Genomic DNA, 10,064 nt, shown 5'->3' on the forward strand with positions numbered 1-10,064 from the left:
TGCTAGACTTCAGGCAAAAAGACTTTCAACTGAAATGCCATGCTAAGAACTTGCTGGAAGCTCTGAGGCACCATGATAAGGAAAATGAGAATTTCTGTCTGAAAGACTTAGCACACATTCAGGAAAGGATTCATAAGTCCAGAGGGAAGCTGGTTCAGAAAGAAAGTTTCCAGAAGTCCAGGCCTGAGTCAGATGTCTGCCCCCTGCAGTTGGGTAAGGATGAGTCACCCCCAACTGCATGCTGTGGACTGAGCAGACAGCTATACAATAGAGAAAGAGAAACTTCCCAAAGGAGGGACAGTCAGGAGGGGCAAGCTTATTCTGACGACAGGTCACAGTGTGGTCTTCCTCTGGTCCTCCTCTCTCTCCCAGGTGTCACTCGCTGTATGCCCTAGTTCTGCTGCTGTAGCCTGGGGTCTGCTGAGCAATGGAAGCTCAGAGTATAGACTGCTCCCTGCCCTCTGCCACCACTCCCACGCATCCAAACATGTAGACCCTGAGCACAGAAGGCAGCCCTAGGGAGAAGTGAGGGGGCTGAGACAGAGGCAGAGCCGGAGAGGGGAGCCAGAGAGGGGACCAGCCCTGTTGTAAAGCCAGAGTGACAGCACCACTATGTGTACCTCTGAGGTCCCCATCTGGCAGGTACTACTGAGGATCACCTCCTGTCCCCACAAAAGCCTTCTGTCCAGGGTCCCCTGGGCCCTTCTTCTTCCTCTCCAGATGGCCCAAGGCTCTTTCCCCCACCCAGGGCTGGATCTGGTCTGAGCCCTCGGAGCTCATCATGTAAGGCTCTTTTACTCCTGGGTTTCCAGGGCTCCAAGTCTTAGATGACCAGGATCCCCCAAAAGTCTCACACACACAAACATGCACACACACATGCACGTATGTGCACATGTATACACAAAAAACTACAACCATGCACATATATGCACAGAGAAACACACAAGCACACGACCTAAGAATGCACACTGTGACACACAGACACACATGAATACACACACCAAGAAACACAAGCACACACGAACACATAAACACACACACATGAGGGAGCAAGGCAACGGTGTTCAGCAAGAACCACCAGAGAGTCCGGTCAAGCATGTCTGTTTATTATGAGGCATGCAAAAACTTATATAGACTACGAAAGGGGCAGGCAGAAGGGTGTCTCCAAACAGTCCTCCCATCCAACAATGACACTGTAATTGGCTAGAAGGCCCTCCACGCAAGTCACAGGACACACACACACACACGGCTGACAGGTATGCTGCAGGTCAGGTCCACCACATGTGACCATGGGTCAGCTGAAGGTCATGCACACCATGTGTGGCTGGCAGGTAGTGTGGACCATACCTTGACTTCTCAGAGTTGCTTATCAAGGTTTTCCCAGCACAGCTCATCCAAAGACAGCTCTTGCCTGCATGGCCAGTGATCACATCAGGTTGAGGTCACAGCAATCCAAGATCATTGTCAGGGTCCTCAACAACATGGTGTGCCTCCCACACAGGCCAAATAGGCAGAGATCCAGGGCCAGTCTCCCACACATACACATTCAGGCGTACATGCACATACACAGTGACACACAAACATACAGAGGCGCAAGCACACATGCACATGTACAGACACATATGTATATTTTAGACACACATACACATGTGAACATATACCAAGACACAGAGATGCAAGTACATGCACATAGAGACACATACACACACACACACACACACACACACACAACACATACCCAAATCCCTCCAGTTTGGGAGACTCCATCAGCCTGTTTGTGTCATACAATAAGCTCCTCCACAGCAACATGAGCCATTCCCAGTCCTCACTGTGGTCACTCTGTGCAGGGAGGGCAGGCCACCCTGTTCACCTCATGTCCACCCTACTGAGTACAGGACGAGCTTGTGGGGGTAAGACCCTGAGAACAGCACACACGGGAAATCCTCCTGGGGTCGGGACAACAGCGTGAACTCAGGCTGCACTGGGAGTATGAGCTGTGCTCTGCAGCCTGCTGCTGGGTTACTTGAGTTCACTGGCCACACAGTTTGGAATTTGCAAAACCTCCAGATCCTGCCCTGGGCAGTGTGTGTCTGTTGGCTTCCTTACAGTTCCTTTGTGACTATAAACTCAATAACCACACAGTGGATTACACAACTATTATTAATCCCACCAGGCTAACCAAGGACAGAAGGTCAGTAATCATCGGGCTGTACACCTGGGCCTCACACAGGAGAAGTGTCTAACTGGGAGCCTGGAGAATCTCACTGACTCACTCCCTTGGTGCGACATGTAGCATGATAATGACCTTATAGGACATCCACATTACATGAAGACAGACTGTGGCCCAGTTGGTTGTGACATTATCGAGAGAACAGTCTAGCCTTGTCTCAGGGGATCTGAGCTGGGTTGGCCACCTGCTGCTTGTTGCTCAGACACTAAACCCTGCCTTCCTCACCTGCCCACCAGTGACCCTCCACAGCACAGTTTGTCCCTAGTGCTGGACCGCTCTGAAACTTCAGATGCCCAGGAAAGCAGGAGTTCTCCAAGAACAGGGGAGGGGAGGGGTTCTATTCAGCACAGGGGAGCTCTATGAGTTAGAAGCAAGTATAGTCTGAGAGGCTCTCTCTCTAGAGCTGAACCTACAGGTGTGGCCACAGATCCCAGTAAGGCCCAAGATGTGGTAGTTAGTTCTCTGGTTGGTGAATGTGAACAGCTGACAGGTTGTACCAATCAAGGCTGGGAAGTTCACCAGGCCTGTTGAGTCAGTCTCTTTGGCATTCTCCAAGGCAGGGTTGCTAAATGCATCTATGTGGCCAGTGTTGTAGCTTGCAATGCCAGCATCCCATGTGGGCTCTGATTTAAGGCCAAGCTGCTCCTCTTCCAACCCAGCTCCTTGCAAATGGATTGGGAAAATCAGCAGATAGCCAAGTGCTGGGCCACTATCACCCACATGGGAGACGCCCAAGAAGTTCCTGGCTCCTGGCTTCGTCTAGCCTTGCACTGAGGAGTCAGTCAGTGGAGGAAAGATGTCTGTGTGTGTGTGTGTGTATCTCTCTCTCTGTAATTCTGGCTTTCAGATAAATAAATCTTAAAAAAAAAAAAAACGTGGTTCTGGTACATCCCCTGCACTTTTTCAGTGACCAAATCTACAGTTCCATGTGTGTGCCTAGGCTCTGCTGGACTCCTGTTGTGGGCACTTATCCCTGCACCTGCTTTCACACCCACGCTGATCCTGAATCAGAGAGCGGCATCCTCCCAGCCCACCACAGATGACATGGGAGGCCTGGTATAGTGACCCAGGCTGGGCTGATCCCGCCACCCCATCTGTTCATACGGCTAGTGCTTCCTTTGTACCATTGTTTTCGCTTTTCCTGGCTTTGGTTCTTAAACATTTCCCTCTCCACTCCCCTCATACTCAGTTCTTTGGGATTCAGTTGAAGGCCACCGAACCAAGAACATCTCTGCAGCAGGACTTGTCACCATTTCCTCAGCAGGTCACAGGCATCTTTGCAAATGGCCCTGCTAGGGGGAATGGAAATCTGATCACGGCCCCTCAGTTGGAGGCATCAGTCCCTGGGGGTATCCATAGCCTCCCATCCCTGGGTCCTAGAAGAAAGAAGCAGAGTGCAGGTTGAATGAGGGACATGAATGCCTTCATCCTCTAGGCTGCCAACTGGGTTCTTGTCCAAGAGTTAGGGTGAATCTCCCAGAAGTGAAATTCACAACCTAGAATAGTGACTGTGATACCATTAAAGACTATCCCAGACCAAGAGAAGCCAATTGCTTGTTCATCCCCTGGGGCTGCGAGGTGGGAACGTCCTCCATGCCCAGCAGCCTGTATTAGATGAGCCCCTCTGAGTCTCTCACAAGAGAATCACAGGTTTCTATGCCTCATTGAAACTTCCCTGTTGCAAGCAGAGCTGCTGAGCCTTTTTCTTTGCTTTAAAACATCAACTTTGTTTTCCCAACTTTTTATTAGTTCTAACTGCATCAAAACAACCCTGTGCGAAGAAACAGAATGTACCAGACACACAGGCATTTATTTGATATCGTTAAGGGGAGAATATATGAGTCATGTGGGCCAGAAAGCTCATGACACCAAAGTCAGAAGGTCTGCCTCAGGTTAATAACCCAGGGTCCTGGCCATCCCCAGGGCATGTGGAGTGGAAGGCAGCAGAGCTAAGCTGCGCCTCTGAGGCCCAAGGCTCCAAGGGATTTGTCCTTGTTGAGTGGAGGCGATGGTAGGAGTAGACCAATTGCAGGGGACATCTGCAGGGGACAGCACAGCCTATGGGATCCCTGAACCTTTGGGTTTGACTACTGGCCACATCCACCTTCTGGCCCAAAAGCCCTGGAGCCAGGCTCTGCTCCAGGTGGGAAAGAGTGTGAGTCCAGGCTGTGGGCAGGAGACAAGAGTGCCATTCAGAGGGAAGGGAACTGAAAGAGCAAATTCCATGGAGACACAGAATCTCATCTGTACACCACCTCTTCTGGGCTAGCAGAATGCCTAACCCACGGGAAGCAAATATTTGTTATGTTAAAAAAAAGTTGGTGGGGCTGGTGAGGTGGCTCAACAGGCCAGCCCTGCAAGTACCAGCAACCTAGATGGGCACAGGTTCGTGTCTCAGTTGCTGCACTTCGCACCCAGCTCCCTTTTTATGGCCTGAGAAAGCACTGGAGAATGGCTCTAGTCTTTGGGTCCCTGGACTCATGCAGGAGACCCAGAAGAGGTTCCTGGCTCCTGGCTTCAGATCGGCTCAGCTCTGGTCATTTAGGGAGTGAACCAGTGGATGGGATACTTCTCTGTTAATCCTTATTCTCTCTGTAAAATAGATTTTTCAGATAAAAATAAATCAGTCTTTAAAAGCAAACCAAGAAGCTAATTTTTGAGAGCCGGTTAAATATTCAGGTTTGGGTGTGGTAAAGTCAGATGGAAATCTAAGGGGACAATCTCTGTAGGGCTCCTGGTCGTTGACTCGAGGGAGGAGTCCCTCGAATCCAAGACATGGGACTGGATGCAGCTCCCTCTGAGGCTGTGAGCTGGAGTGCTAACTCAGTAGTGACACTTGTATCTGCTCATGCTACACCCCATGTTGGCCTAAACAAGGCATTACCAGTGAGGAGGGGAGAAGCACTGCGGGTGGAATTCAGGAGGAGGAGCACAGACTGTAGGGATCAGCAGTGTGCGGGGGATGGGTGGAGGACAGTGACACACTGGGGAAACAGGGGTTGGGGCTGCTACAAGAAACAGCAAATCAACATGGCAGAGCGCCTGGCCAGTACTTAAATGCCATTGGGAACATTCTGGATCAAAGCTGTTTTTTTCCTGTGCTTTTTCTCTTTCCCTCTTCATTTGTAAAATTAGTCTTTGTAACACTAGCCTACCTGGAAGCCTCAGAGCGGCCACCTAAAGCCACCCATCACCAGGGTCTTTATTTGAACTTCACAACTAAAGGTCATGGCCCAGCTTCTGCTGGTACCCACCCAATAGACAGATAGAAAAGCACCCAACAGCCAAAGTCCTTACTGAAAAGCTGGGGTCACCCAGGTACGTGAAAGAGCCGTGACAAGAGCCTCATCTCCCAATCCTGGACCCAAGCTCTTCCACAGTTATTTATTGTTTCAGAAAAGTAGGAAAAACAAGAGACATCTTGATGTATCTGCATGGAAAAGTCCTGCATTGTGTCCATATGGAAGGTGTAAGGGAGTCCGACTGGCCATCTGGGTATCCATATGAACTGGCCTTGGGACAGGCTTCAGGCACAGTGGTTAAGTCAGTTGGTATGCCTGGATTGGAAGCCTGGCTCTGTGCGGCATTGCAGCTTCCTGCTGCTATGCAGGAAGTTCAGGTGCTTGGGTCCCTGCACCCATATGAGAAGCCTAATCCAAGTTCCACTACCTCAGCTTTGACCTGGTCCAATAGATGGGTGAGTGCTCTAGCTCACTCTCTCTCTTTCTCTTACTTTCAAATAAAATGAAAATGATTTTGAAAACAGAAATAACCTTGCTTTATGCCTATGCAGAATTGCAAAACTAAAGTTGATTTCCCGGTAAACATCTGGAAAAGCTTAAGGCCACAATAGCTGAACTGAGCAGATTCTGCCAGTGCCCTGAAACTGGCTGCAGATGTCCTAGTTCCCAGAACATGATGGATGGCTGTGCTGAACTGTGGATGGAGTGAATGGCTCTAATTCATCTGCTCCCTGGTGTCCTCTGTCAAAGCGTCTGGAACACCAGCCTTGAAGCTTTAGCGCTCCTTAGGAACTAGTGAGTATGTGCTGTCACCCTGTCCTTACAGAGAAGGCTGGCTGGTGTTTAACGCTGGATCAGTCTCTCAGCTGACCCTTTTCATCTCCTTCTCTCCCTGTTGGGAGATGAGAAGGTAAGAGTTAGAAGAGATTATTTGGATCAAGGTTCACCTCTAACTCTGCAACGTTGGCAAGTGGTGTGACCACCTCCCTCTTCTGCTCCCTCAGTCTTCCATCTCTCTGATGGGAGTAGTAGTAACACTTGCATTTGAGGAAGGGAGTGGATAATCAGAATGCATATACAGCTCCCGATAGGTTCTGCAGTCAGGAGCTATTACTCTCTCTAACTCACGCCAGCTTGAATGCTACACCTTATAAACCAAGCAGATGTAAGAGAGGCATGCCTAGAGCAAATCCACATCTCTAACACCTCTCAGCAAAATCAGGGACTCAGCCATCGGCCCACAAAGAAGAGATCCTTCCTCTTCTCACCAGCAAAGTACTTGGGCCCCTGCCACCCATGTGGAAAACTCAGATGGAGATCCTGGCTTTGGTCTGGCTCAGGTCTGGCTACTGTCTCTCCCCAACCCCTCTTCTCTGTAACTCTGACTTCCAAATAAACAAATAAATCTTTAAAAAAAAAAAAAGATATCTGGTTAAAAGACCAGCCTTGAAGGACCAGCAGGTACTGTGTAAAGTGGAGGGTAAGTAAGGACTCAAGAAGATGTTACCAAGGGTGGACTGTTGAGTTGGGTCCTGGAGTACAAACACACTTCATGGAAACCTCTCCCTTTGGGTTTTCCAATGCAAAGTACAGCTGTGTTTCACTTTGTCTTAACTGACACCAAAAAAACAAAAGGAAAAAGGAGAAAAATCCCTTTATAAGGACGTCTAGAATGACTGGTGCTTCAAAGAATCACTGAGAATAAGAAATGCTTTCATCAGGAAAGATTTAACTTTTTGAAAAAGAAATGGAGACTCTCTCTCTCTCTCTTTTTTTTTTTTTTGCCATAGTGTCCACAGAAATAGTTTCTTTCTGTGGGTCTCATAGTGAAGACATGAGAAAAACATCAATAGGAAGGAAAATCACCCAGCCAAAGAACTATTTTCCTGTAAAACCATATGGTATCTCAAGGCCTGGCACAGTAGCTTAGCAGCAAAGTCCTCGCCTTGAATGTGCCAAGATCCCATATGGGCACCAATTTGTGTTTCGGTTGCCGCACTTCCCTTCCAGCTTCTTACTTGAGGCCTGGGAAAGCAGTAGAGGATGGCATGGCAAAATAAAAAATAAATAAATAATACATTGCATCTTTTTAAAGAATTGTGCTGTCAAGTAAAAGCAAGGTTCTATGGTAGGCAAAAGAAGGAGGCAGGCATGTGTGAATGGATAGAGCGGAATACACAGCCACAGCAACAACAGAAGTTTCTGTCACTTAATACATCATGAGCTCTACAAAAGCGCCTAGGAGAATAAATGAAACATAGTGATGGTTATACCCAAGGTGTTTATTTATGAAATCCACACTTGTTCTGAGTCCTACATGTTGGTATTATTCTAATTATTTAGGTTCAGTGTGTATTGGTTTTAGAGTCAAAACAAGACTTGTTCAGAACATAGGTGTGATTGATTCTATGACACCTTAAACACTGGTGATTGGCTAGACAGGATTTCCCTAAACTCTATCACTTTCCACCATTTACAGGAAAAATGAACAGAGACCTTAAAAGGTGTGATTTTTCTCATGCTCTGTTCCTTGACTTCTGTTGTCAGCTCCATGGTTACTGGTTAATGCTGGGAGATAAAATACACGGATTCATGGAACAGCCACTTGCATTTTTACAAGTCTTTGGAATGTTACCTTCTGGGAAATGGCTTAGAATTGCTAAATAAAATGTTGGGGGGTGGGGGGGAAAGCACTGATTAAGATTGAACCTCCTGCACTGGGATCCACAAACCAAACCAACTAGGAGTTATCTGCATTCAAATTCCAGGTTCCCAAACCACAATTGAGCTATTTATTTGACCTTCCAGGAAATCAGGAGATACAAAATAGCCATATCCCTAAGTGGAGAAATTTTGGTCAGAAAGTTCATTTTGTTTCATCCTTGACAAAGAAAGTAACTCTGAAAGGATGAACCTGCTTCCGAGCACTGCTGCTGTGGGCATCCCCCCTTTTTGCCTACCAGCCAGGCTCCCCTGCTTAGCTCACTGGTACACATGAGTAGAGACTTGGGATGAAACAAGGTGTGCAGAGAACACTACAGAAGCCTTGCAAAAGCCAGCACTCAGGGTAGGGGTTGGAGTCCTTATCTTGACATAAAGGCAACAGCATGCAAGGTAACAGCTGTCGTGGTTGGAACATTATTCAGCATTGGGAGCAGGGACTGTGGTTGTTTTAATCCTGACAAGGCCCATTGCTGCTGGGTTTTTTTTGCTTGCAAATGTGTGGAAAAGTTTTCATTAGGAGTCTAAGTCTACTGCACAGGTGTTGTTTTACCTACAGCGATGGGGCTAAGTCAGCCCCACCTGAATCCTTCGGACTGAGCAGATCGCTAGGAAACACAGAATGCCCATGTGAGGCAAGCTTGGTCTGATAAGTTTCAGCTTGGTCTTCCTCTGGTCCTCCTCTCCCAGGTGTTACTCGCTGTATGCCCTAGTTCTGGGGCTGTAGCCCAGGTCCTGCTGAGCAATGGAAGCTCAGAGTACAGACTGCTCCCTGCCCTCTGCCACCACTCCCACGCATCCAAACATGCAGACCCTGAGCACGGAAGGCAGCCTTGTTCTGAACCACATTCAAAACCAACCCAGAAACCGGGTTCTGACCAAGCCCTCAAGGCCCATCATGAAATGCTGCTTTACTCCTGAGTCCAAGTGATCCAAGCCTCAGGTGACTAGCACCCCCATAACACATACACATACACATACACATACATGCACACACACACACACACACACACACACACACACACACACACACAACACATACCCAAATCCCTCCAGTTTGGGAGACTCCATCAGCCTGTTTGTGTCATACAATAAGCTCCTCCACAGCAACATGAGCCATTCCCAGTCCTCACTGTGGTCACTCTGTGCAGGGAGGGCAGGCCACCCTGTTCACCTCATGTCCACCCTACTGAGTACAGGACGAGCTTGTGGGGTAAGACCCTGAGAACAGCACACACGGGAAATCCTCCTGGGGTCGGGACAACAGCGTGAACTCAGGCTGCACTGGGAGTATGAGCTGTGCTCTGCAGCCTGCTGCTGGGTTACTTGAGTTCACTGGCCACACAGTTTGGAATTTGCAAAACCTCCAGATCCTGCCCTGGGCAGTGTGTGTCTGTTGGCTTCCTTACAGTTCCTTTGTGACTATAAACTCAATAACCACACAGTGGATTACACAACTATTATTAATCCCACCAGGCTAAGGAAAAAGCAGAAAGGGGAAGAACTTGTGTTTTGCATTGCTTGTTTAAGGTAAATGATTTCATCTAAAGACAACAGCATCTGACGTGTGTGGTCTCCTCCTCGTGCTGGGCTGGAAGCCCCTTTCCCACCTGCCCTCCTTCCTCAAGTTCTCTCTTTCTCTTTTTCTCGGTCTCCTTCCTCCTGTAGATTGCATGGGCGGAAACACTGGAGACACAGCCCCAGAAGGGGTGGGTGGTTTGGGAACTGAAGCACAGCAGGTGGGCTTCTAACTCTGAAAGGTGCTGGCTGAGTTGATTAAGGCTGCCACAGTTTCCATGCTTCCCCGGCTCTCTGTCTCTCTTAGACTCCCCTGACCTGCTGGCAACGTGCCTTTCTTCCAGACCAGGTGT

This window comes from Ochotona curzoniae, unplaced genomic scaffold (genome assembly GCF_017591425.1).
Source record: "Ochotona curzoniae isolate NIBS_2020 unplaced genomic scaffold, NIBS_Ocur_1.0 scaffold_2587, whole genome shotgun sequence".
NCBI classification, from domain to species: domain Eukaryota; kingdom Metazoa; phylum Chordata; class Mammalia; order Lagomorpha; family Ochotonidae; genus Ochotona; species Ochotona curzoniae.